This window comes from Chenopodium quinoa, unplaced genomic scaffold (genome assembly GCF_001683475.1).
Source record: "Chenopodium quinoa cultivar QQ74 unplaced genomic scaffold, ASM168347v1, whole genome shotgun sequence".
NCBI classification, from domain to species: Eukaryota; Viridiplantae; Streptophyta; class Magnoliopsida; order Caryophyllales; family Amaranthaceae; genus Chenopodium; species Chenopodium quinoa.
In genome coordinates this window covers 744410-752320 of record NW_018742738.1, presented here as the reverse complement: position 1 = coordinate 752320, position 7911 = coordinate 744410, and the positions used below count along the sequence as shown (strand labels likewise).

Genomic DNA, 7911 nt, shown 5'->3' with positions numbered 1-7911 from the left:
AATTTTCCAACATGGGTAACACCATTTGAGCTAAAAATTCATGTGGACCTTTAGATATCTCATGTAAACGACGATGCACCCACTACTAAAAAGCGTCGAAAAAATATTTCTCGACACTGCTAAAAAGCGTCGAGAATACATGAGTCGAGAATTTTTAGGGACCACAAAAGCGTCGAGAATATCGACGCTTTTATGTGTCCAAACTAATGTACAAAGTGTCGGCAAATACTTATCCCAAATTTGTGTAGTTTTTTGCGACGCTTTTACATGTCCACATACTCAAATTTAGCGACGCTTTTTATTGTCTTGTGTTTATTTGTCAGCCTATGGTATGGCGGAAAACTCTTGAAATGTGAAAATGTGCAAAATATATAGACATTAAAAAGCGTCTTCAATTTTTTTTAAAAGTTTTTTTATTTTTTCCTTTTATTAAATTATTACCATCATACATACATTATAGTTATTTAAATTTATCATAAATTAAAGTAAACAAATATTCTATATAACTAGATTAAAAAAAAAATAATCAACAATAATAAAAGTAGTACGTAGTTAATTACTAAATTTATTAAAGAAAACATCAATACAATTAATTAAAAAAAATGTCGCATATTTTTTTTTTTGAGGTCAAGCAACGGGAAAAATATATTAAAGAAGATCAATTTCCGCCAAAGTCAATAAACTTTGAGGAAAAGGACCCAAAGATACAAATTCGTCACAATTTCTAGTCTCCCATCTAGCGACATTATGAGCTAATGTATTACCCGAATGCTTTACATAAGAAATTAAAAACGAACTAAAACTGAAAAAAGCCTACAAATATTATCATATAGGAGAAACACAAGGGAAAATCCTTTGGCATTGTTTCGGACAGCATTCACCACATTCAAGGCATCACTTTCAAGCTGAACATCAGAGTATCCCAACCTCTTCGCCACAAGTAGACCATACTGACAGGCAACAACTTTCGCACACCCTACATCCCACCCTGTACCCTCCTGCCCCACTGCAGCAGCAACAACAGTCCCTTGATCATTTCTGATCACAGCCCCCAAGCCGGTTTTAATGCCCAAATGGGCATCACGATTTACCTTGACCCTTCAAGCTGAACATCAGAGTATCCCAACCTCTTCGCCACAAGTAGACCATACTGACAGGCAACAACTTTCGCACACCCTACATCCCACCCTGTACCCTCCTGCCCCACTGCAGCAGCAACAACAGTCCCTTGATCATTTCTGATCACAGCCCCCAAGCCGGTTTTAATGCCCAAATGGGCATCACGATTTACCTTGACCCTTCAAGCTGAACATCAGAGTATCCCAACCTCTTCGCCACAAGTAGACCATACTGACAGGCAACAACTTTCGCACACCCTACATCCCACCCTGTACCCTCCTGCCCCACTGCAGCAGCAACAACAGTCCCTTGATCATTTCTGATCACAGCCCCCAAGCCGGTTTTAATGCCCAAATGGGCATCACGATTTACCTTGACCCTTCTCTGACTTGGGCAACGTAACTCCACGAACTGACTGGTGGGCAGATTTGGCTGGGTCTTCTAGCAACCCTTCCAGTATACTCATTACTTTCACGCACCATATTCACAACCCCCCTGGAAACCTCAACATCATTAAATGAATTCTTCTCAAAGGTGGACATATTCCTACAGTGCCAAGAGAGGCCCAAGCTAGCGTGGCAATCAGTTCAGACCTTGAAACATTTTTTTGAGAGCCATAGCAGCCTCTCAATAAAGATGGAAGCCAGGGCCTGCTGAATTTGAGCAAAAAAAGGATTGGCTGCACAATCTTCTTCATTGTAGAGCAATCAAAAGTTGTGTAGATCACAGATTCACCCTTCACAAATCTCAAGACTCGAGCTAGGATATGCATAATGTCAATCACAATTTCCCTACAACAAATAGTAGACATAATATAAGAGTAAAACTTGAGAGAAACCATAAAACACCTTTCACATATGGCCCTTTCAAAAGCCTGGACATCTCATATTGATCTAAGAACTTGCTTATATCAAATGATGCATCATACGCTTGCTTTATCAGTCCATAATTTACAGCATCTGTTTCTGCCAACTCCTTTATAAGTTTTACATCTTCAATTTGAATACATAAGACAAATCAAGTAGATGAATGAAGCATAGTGGTCAAGTCAATCCAGCAAATATACATGAATTGGAAATCACGAGATCATGTTCCAAGTATAAAATTATAGCTGAAATGGGAACAACAAGATAATATCATACTAACTAAAAATATCAATCAATCAGCTTACTAAATCAGGTAAATCTGCCATCACTTTCCAAAGATACTGTTTCAAATTCTTTCACCACTTGGTTCAGTATAGACAATTCAGAGAGAGAATCAAAGTCATTATGCTGGTGATTGCAACTGAAATCACAGTGTGACATTACACTTAACCATTTTAGTAACTACATAACTTTACAGTTTCGCAAATATGCCAACAAGCAGCGCCAGACCACTAAGTAATTTTCTGCAATTCTTAGCCAGTCCAACATAATATATTTGCCCAAATCATAGCAATACACATGTATACATGTTTAAGCTATATCATGAAAAACTCTTTTACACAACTCGAAAATGCATGAGGAAAACAATTCAATCACAAAATTGATGAAGAAGAGAAAGTGGCCAAGGTCAAGATAAGAACCTCCAGTAAACAAAAACACAGATCATTCTCTTATCAAATACGAAGAAAGTACAAATTGAGCATCACCTTATATGCTACCCACTACCATCATAATCATGAACACAGAAGTCAGCTTGTCATACATGAGGATTGCACGCATATGCCTTTAGGATCATGCTGAATATGAACAACGTGTACAATTGGTCCTGTATCATTTTCACTCGGCAAATAGGATATAATTAGATCATTATCATCTAATGGTAAGTCAGAGATCGTCTCAAGAAATAGAGGAATGACATCCATAGCTGCTAAGATGACATGCACATAAAATCAGGGAACAGTGAGATATTAAATAATATCACGGAAAGCTCAACCAATTTCTACACTATACAAAGCAAAGAATGTTGAGTGTTAAAAAATATAAGCTATTTCAATACTAGTAAGCTATAAGGTGTATACATCTTTGGAAGCTGTAAAACTGCCCAAAAATTCTTATAGTATTTTTTTTGTACCAATGCTTACAGAGTTACATATCGATATCACCAGTTGTGCTTTTCAAACTGACTTGAATTGAAGTGCGGATGATGCACCCGCCCTCCTCATATCTTATGCCGACATATTTCACTGTTAGAATAACGAGGCCACAAATTCAAGCTTTAAGACCTTTTGACTATCATTGGCCTGATAATGATACCATGTAAATGACCTTATGGTTTATCCTATAATAGTTACTAGCTATAGGCTTTCATTATACCTCTCAACCTCTGTCCTGAAATAATTGTTACTATACCAAATATTGAATTTGCAATGTTATTATTGAATCCAAATGGAAGTATTATATCAGCTTTATGTAGAAATTAGATCATCTGGTGATAATAAATGCACTTTTAGAAATCAGCACTAGTTAAGCAAAGTGTACCTCATGGCAACTTGTTTTTTCAAGTGAACTCATTAGATCATGCGGTGAACACCTCTTTCGCCAATAAAAAATCCATAAACATACTTAAATTCAAACTCAATAGTGGCAGACTTAATGCCCCCACTGTTCGAGGAACACTTCTCCAATACTCTACCTTTGTAACCTTGCTTTTCAGCCCAATTGACATACATGCTTAGAAGTTGTTCTGCCCATATCTGTATTTGGAAACTTGTAAGAACATACCAAAGAGACGCCGAAAGGAAAATATACAGGCCAAAATCAAGAAGGCGTTGGTTATAGACTATTGAGATCAAACTAGACATGCTTTAGTGGGGAAAGAAGACATAGGTTATGTGTAGGCCCAGTCCAACTCAACTCAATCTAACGGAAAATGGAATAAATATGCAAACAACTAGAATCAAACCAGATGAACATAATCAAACTACTCATCTTATAAGTTAGTATCTTCCTACATATGGCATAGTAAAAGACATAACAATTTAATGCCCATTTCTAGAGATATTTTTAGTGTCATTGTGCAAGATAAGTTGCACATTTGGTCCTATATTGTTCACACGGCAAAACGCCAAAAGATTTCACCAGATATCTGGATCAAGCCTTCTTTTTTTAAAATTTATTAATGCACAAAAAGTAGGCCTCTATACCTTATTATAATGAAGTTTAGCAAGCATGCAAATATAAATCAGTAAAGTGTCTCCTACATTATAATGTTCATGCTTTAGTACTTCAATGAATAAATATTTTACTAATAGAAAAGAGTATAAACCTCTGAGTAGATGCCTTTGTCTCCAGCTTTAAAAACAAGTGATGCTCCATGAATGCCAAAAGGCCCTTTCAAAAGTAGATGCCTTTGTCTCCAATTTCTTCAATATCACGGGTTCCAAGCAAAGCACAACATCAATACACACACTTGATCCTAAAAATTATAGATGATTACAATAGACAATTGCAAGAGCAAATATATAGAATTTCATAGCATAACCTTCACCCTAATGATTGCTATATATGATAACTGATTTAACATATTTTGCACAAGATAAACTAAAAGAACAAAATTTACACAAAATATATAAATATTAAAATGAAAAACTTGCTACTAAATCAGATTTTAATCGATTATTTTAAAAAAAAATAAATAAAAAAAAATGTTTTCTTGACAACATTTTTACCCAATTGATTTATCAATTAATTAATAACAAAATTCTCAAACCCTAAATCGCCAAAACAAACAAAATCAAACCTAATCATTAGAAATCGATGAAATTTATACTCAAGCAGTTTGAAAAATAGTAATCTAAAGGAGGGAATATACTTGTATGTAAAGGTGAGAATTGACTACTTCATGACAACGAATTCACAATCCATTACTCCTTTCTTCATCTTTTCTTCATCCATGATAAATTAAAAGAGATTTATCAGAAGAAAAAAGTATGATATTGAAACCCTAAAATCAAAATCTAAAGAGTAATAAGATAATACCTGAAATCTGTATGAAAATAGGCCGGTCATGGAAGAAATTGATACATCTATAAAATATTCAATTCATCAAGCAAGAAGATTGCAAACCAGTTAAACAATTTAGATAGATTTGCTGCGGTGGAGAGTAGATCTGGTAGAAATGAGGGATTTTTCAACAGTGTTGAAAGCAGTAGTTTATCATCTTCCCTTTCTTAGATTTGTATGCGGCTTATCTAATATCTCACGTCCGGGACATGTGATATATCACTAAATCTCGACGCTTTTCCAAGTCAATAAATTAGTTCGACCTAGAAAAGCGTCGCCAAACCACGGGATATGTCATTTCACCTTGACGGTAACCCAGCAGCGTCGAGGCTATGGCGTCGAGATTCCATGAATTTTGTAGTAGTGACCATACATGCTCCCTTAAAATACATGTTATAAGTTGGAGACTTATTGGCCGAGAACATACATGTAACAAAACTTGTGAACAACACTCAAATTTTCCCATTCGTCATCCAAAGGCACATTACTATTGAAAGATGCATGTAATGAACCCAAATGAATAAACACATCTTTATGGTAAAGCACATTATCAAGCATCATATATGTAGAGTTCCAACAAACTTGCATGTCCATACGAAGTTTCCTCTTAGCCTCTAAATGAAAATGCTTTTGAGCGGTATCATAAAAGTCCTTGCTTCTAGAAGATGATCTTCTAACAAATTTTACCAAGTTTCTAATCTTATCTAATATGTTCTCAATACAAGATAGACCGAATTGGACAATAATATTGATGATATGAGCATAACATCTTATATGAAAAAAATAACCACCATTAACAAACATACCCCTTGACCCAAGACGATTTTTCATGTGTTTAACCATCACATCATTGTAACTTGCATTGTCAACCGTTAAGCTAAGCACTTTGTCATCTAAATGCCATTGATTAAGAAACATAAAAATCTCTTCGGAGATGCTTTGTCCATCAAAGGGGGGTGACAATGATGTGAACTTAATAATCCTTTTATAAAGTTTCCAATCATGATCAATAAAATGGGCGGTTATGCAAATGTAATGTTGCCAAGTATGTGATGATTTCCAATTATCAGTTGTCAAACAAATTCGTCCAGGTGCATTCCTCAATTTTTTTATAATTTCTCTCTATAAGAGGCATACAAAGAAAAAAGGTCTCTTGTTAAAGTTGCTCGACTAAATGGTTTAAATTTAGAATTAGCCTTTAACATCATCCGCCTAAAACCTTTTTCTTCTACGGTCGAAAAAGAATGAGAGCCTTCAACAACATATAATAAAATCTCTTTTCTTAATTCACTCATATCAAAAACAAATTCTTCCTTATCCTCAACCGTCTCCCCAAGTGGAAGTCCACTAGTTCGTTTTTTACACACATCAAGCAAATGACGTATTAAATGAGATGTGTCACTATTATTGTGGGAAATTAACTCCACTGTACAATGCTTACAAATAGCAATTCACTCACCTTTTGCATTCTTTCCTTCCGTCATTTCTCGCCAAACTTTAGATTTCCTACTCCTTTTACGCTAACGGGCGGCATTAGATTCATCAACCTAATCATCTACCGGCATTGACATTGTAGTTGATTCACTTTCCATGGTTAAAAAAACTGCAAAAGTAGGAAATAATAATTATTAACCCACTGCCATTATTATTATTAACATGAAAACGAAAATTACAGAAATATATAATTACAAAACAATATAGCTGCTAATCACAATTATGAAATATGAGTATAATGTATAGATTAAAGAAGCAATTTGTGCTATATGTTGATAATCACCTGGACATCTCATGAAGCTGACAAACTATGATGACAAACAACAAAGCAATAGAATTATACCAAGTATTTATCATGTGAATGAAAAATAATATACTTGATTGATTTTGTATTTATAGCAAATGAAATCATAACAGTCATTAACCCTTGATATCTCTTCTCTCTCCTCACTATATATTTCTTGATATGGCTACGAATATCTTATGGAGTTGTGGTAATTGACTAATATAGTAATAGATGACAACTTACTAAATATACCATAATCACTAAAATTACAAAACTACAGCAAAATTACAGAAACAGAGAACCCAAAACTCAAAGTAAGAAAACAAATCAATGGAAGAACTGCATAAGTGCATATATCTGTATATTATAACGGTAAAGTTTATGACTCAATCATATATCAAATTAGTCAATTTCAATGAGAAAATTGCATAGGAAACTACATTAATCTTCTCATTAACAATGAAAATCGAGCAGAATTGAGCAGAAGGTGATAAATTGGAGTGATCGAGTAAAATTGAGCGAAATCGAACAAACAAACTGAACAAGCAAACTGATCGAGCAGAATTGAGCGACATCGAACAACATACCTTGGAAATTGAAGTGATATGACGGAATCCACAATTGAGAGCAGCAAGCAAGAAGATTTAGAATTTGGGATTGTTTTTAGGGTTCATAATTCGGGGAAAATAGGGAATTTTTAAAATTGACGTTAGAAAGTTTTAGAAACAAATAGAAAAATTAGGATAAAAAGCCTTTTAAGTGTAACCCAATTTTAGCCCCTTTAAACTTAGACCCAACTCTTTACAAGCCCATTATTTAATAACCCGCCCCGTTTAAATGTTGGATGGGTAAAACCCTTTTATAAAAGGGTTGGACCAGGGCTTTAAATGGGCCCCTAACCCATTGAGCAAGTCCTCTCAAGAGTACATACTTCGATGTAGGAAAGAGAGGGGTGCATCACTGTAGCATAAAAGGGAAACTTTCATAGTGATAAGCTAGTGGGTAATCACCTCACTATTGCAC

At 34.9% G+C, this 7911-nt stretch overlaps 1 long non-coding RNA gene across 10 annotated transcripts; it reads right to left on the bottom strand.

Moving 5' to 3' along the window:
* Positions 1–542: 542 nt before the first annotated feature.
* On the bottom strand, positions 543–7696 carry LOC110724125. Of its 10 annotated transcripts, none has more exons than XR_002511841.1 (6): positions 7476–7691; positions 5085–6711; positions 4918–4985; positions 4372–4521; positions 2753–3799; positions 543–1910 (listed from the first exon to the last, which is right to left on the bottom strand). It is a non-coding gene; the product is annotated as an uncharacterized LOC110724125 (long non-coding RNA). The 10 variants fall into 10 exon arrangements; XR_002511842.1 differs by having other exon boundaries at positions 4372–4468; XR_002511839.1 differs by having other exon boundaries at positions 2753–2871; positions 3585–3799; positions 4372–6711; positions 7476–7696.
* Between the last annotated feature and the right edge of the window lie 215 nt (positions 7697–7911).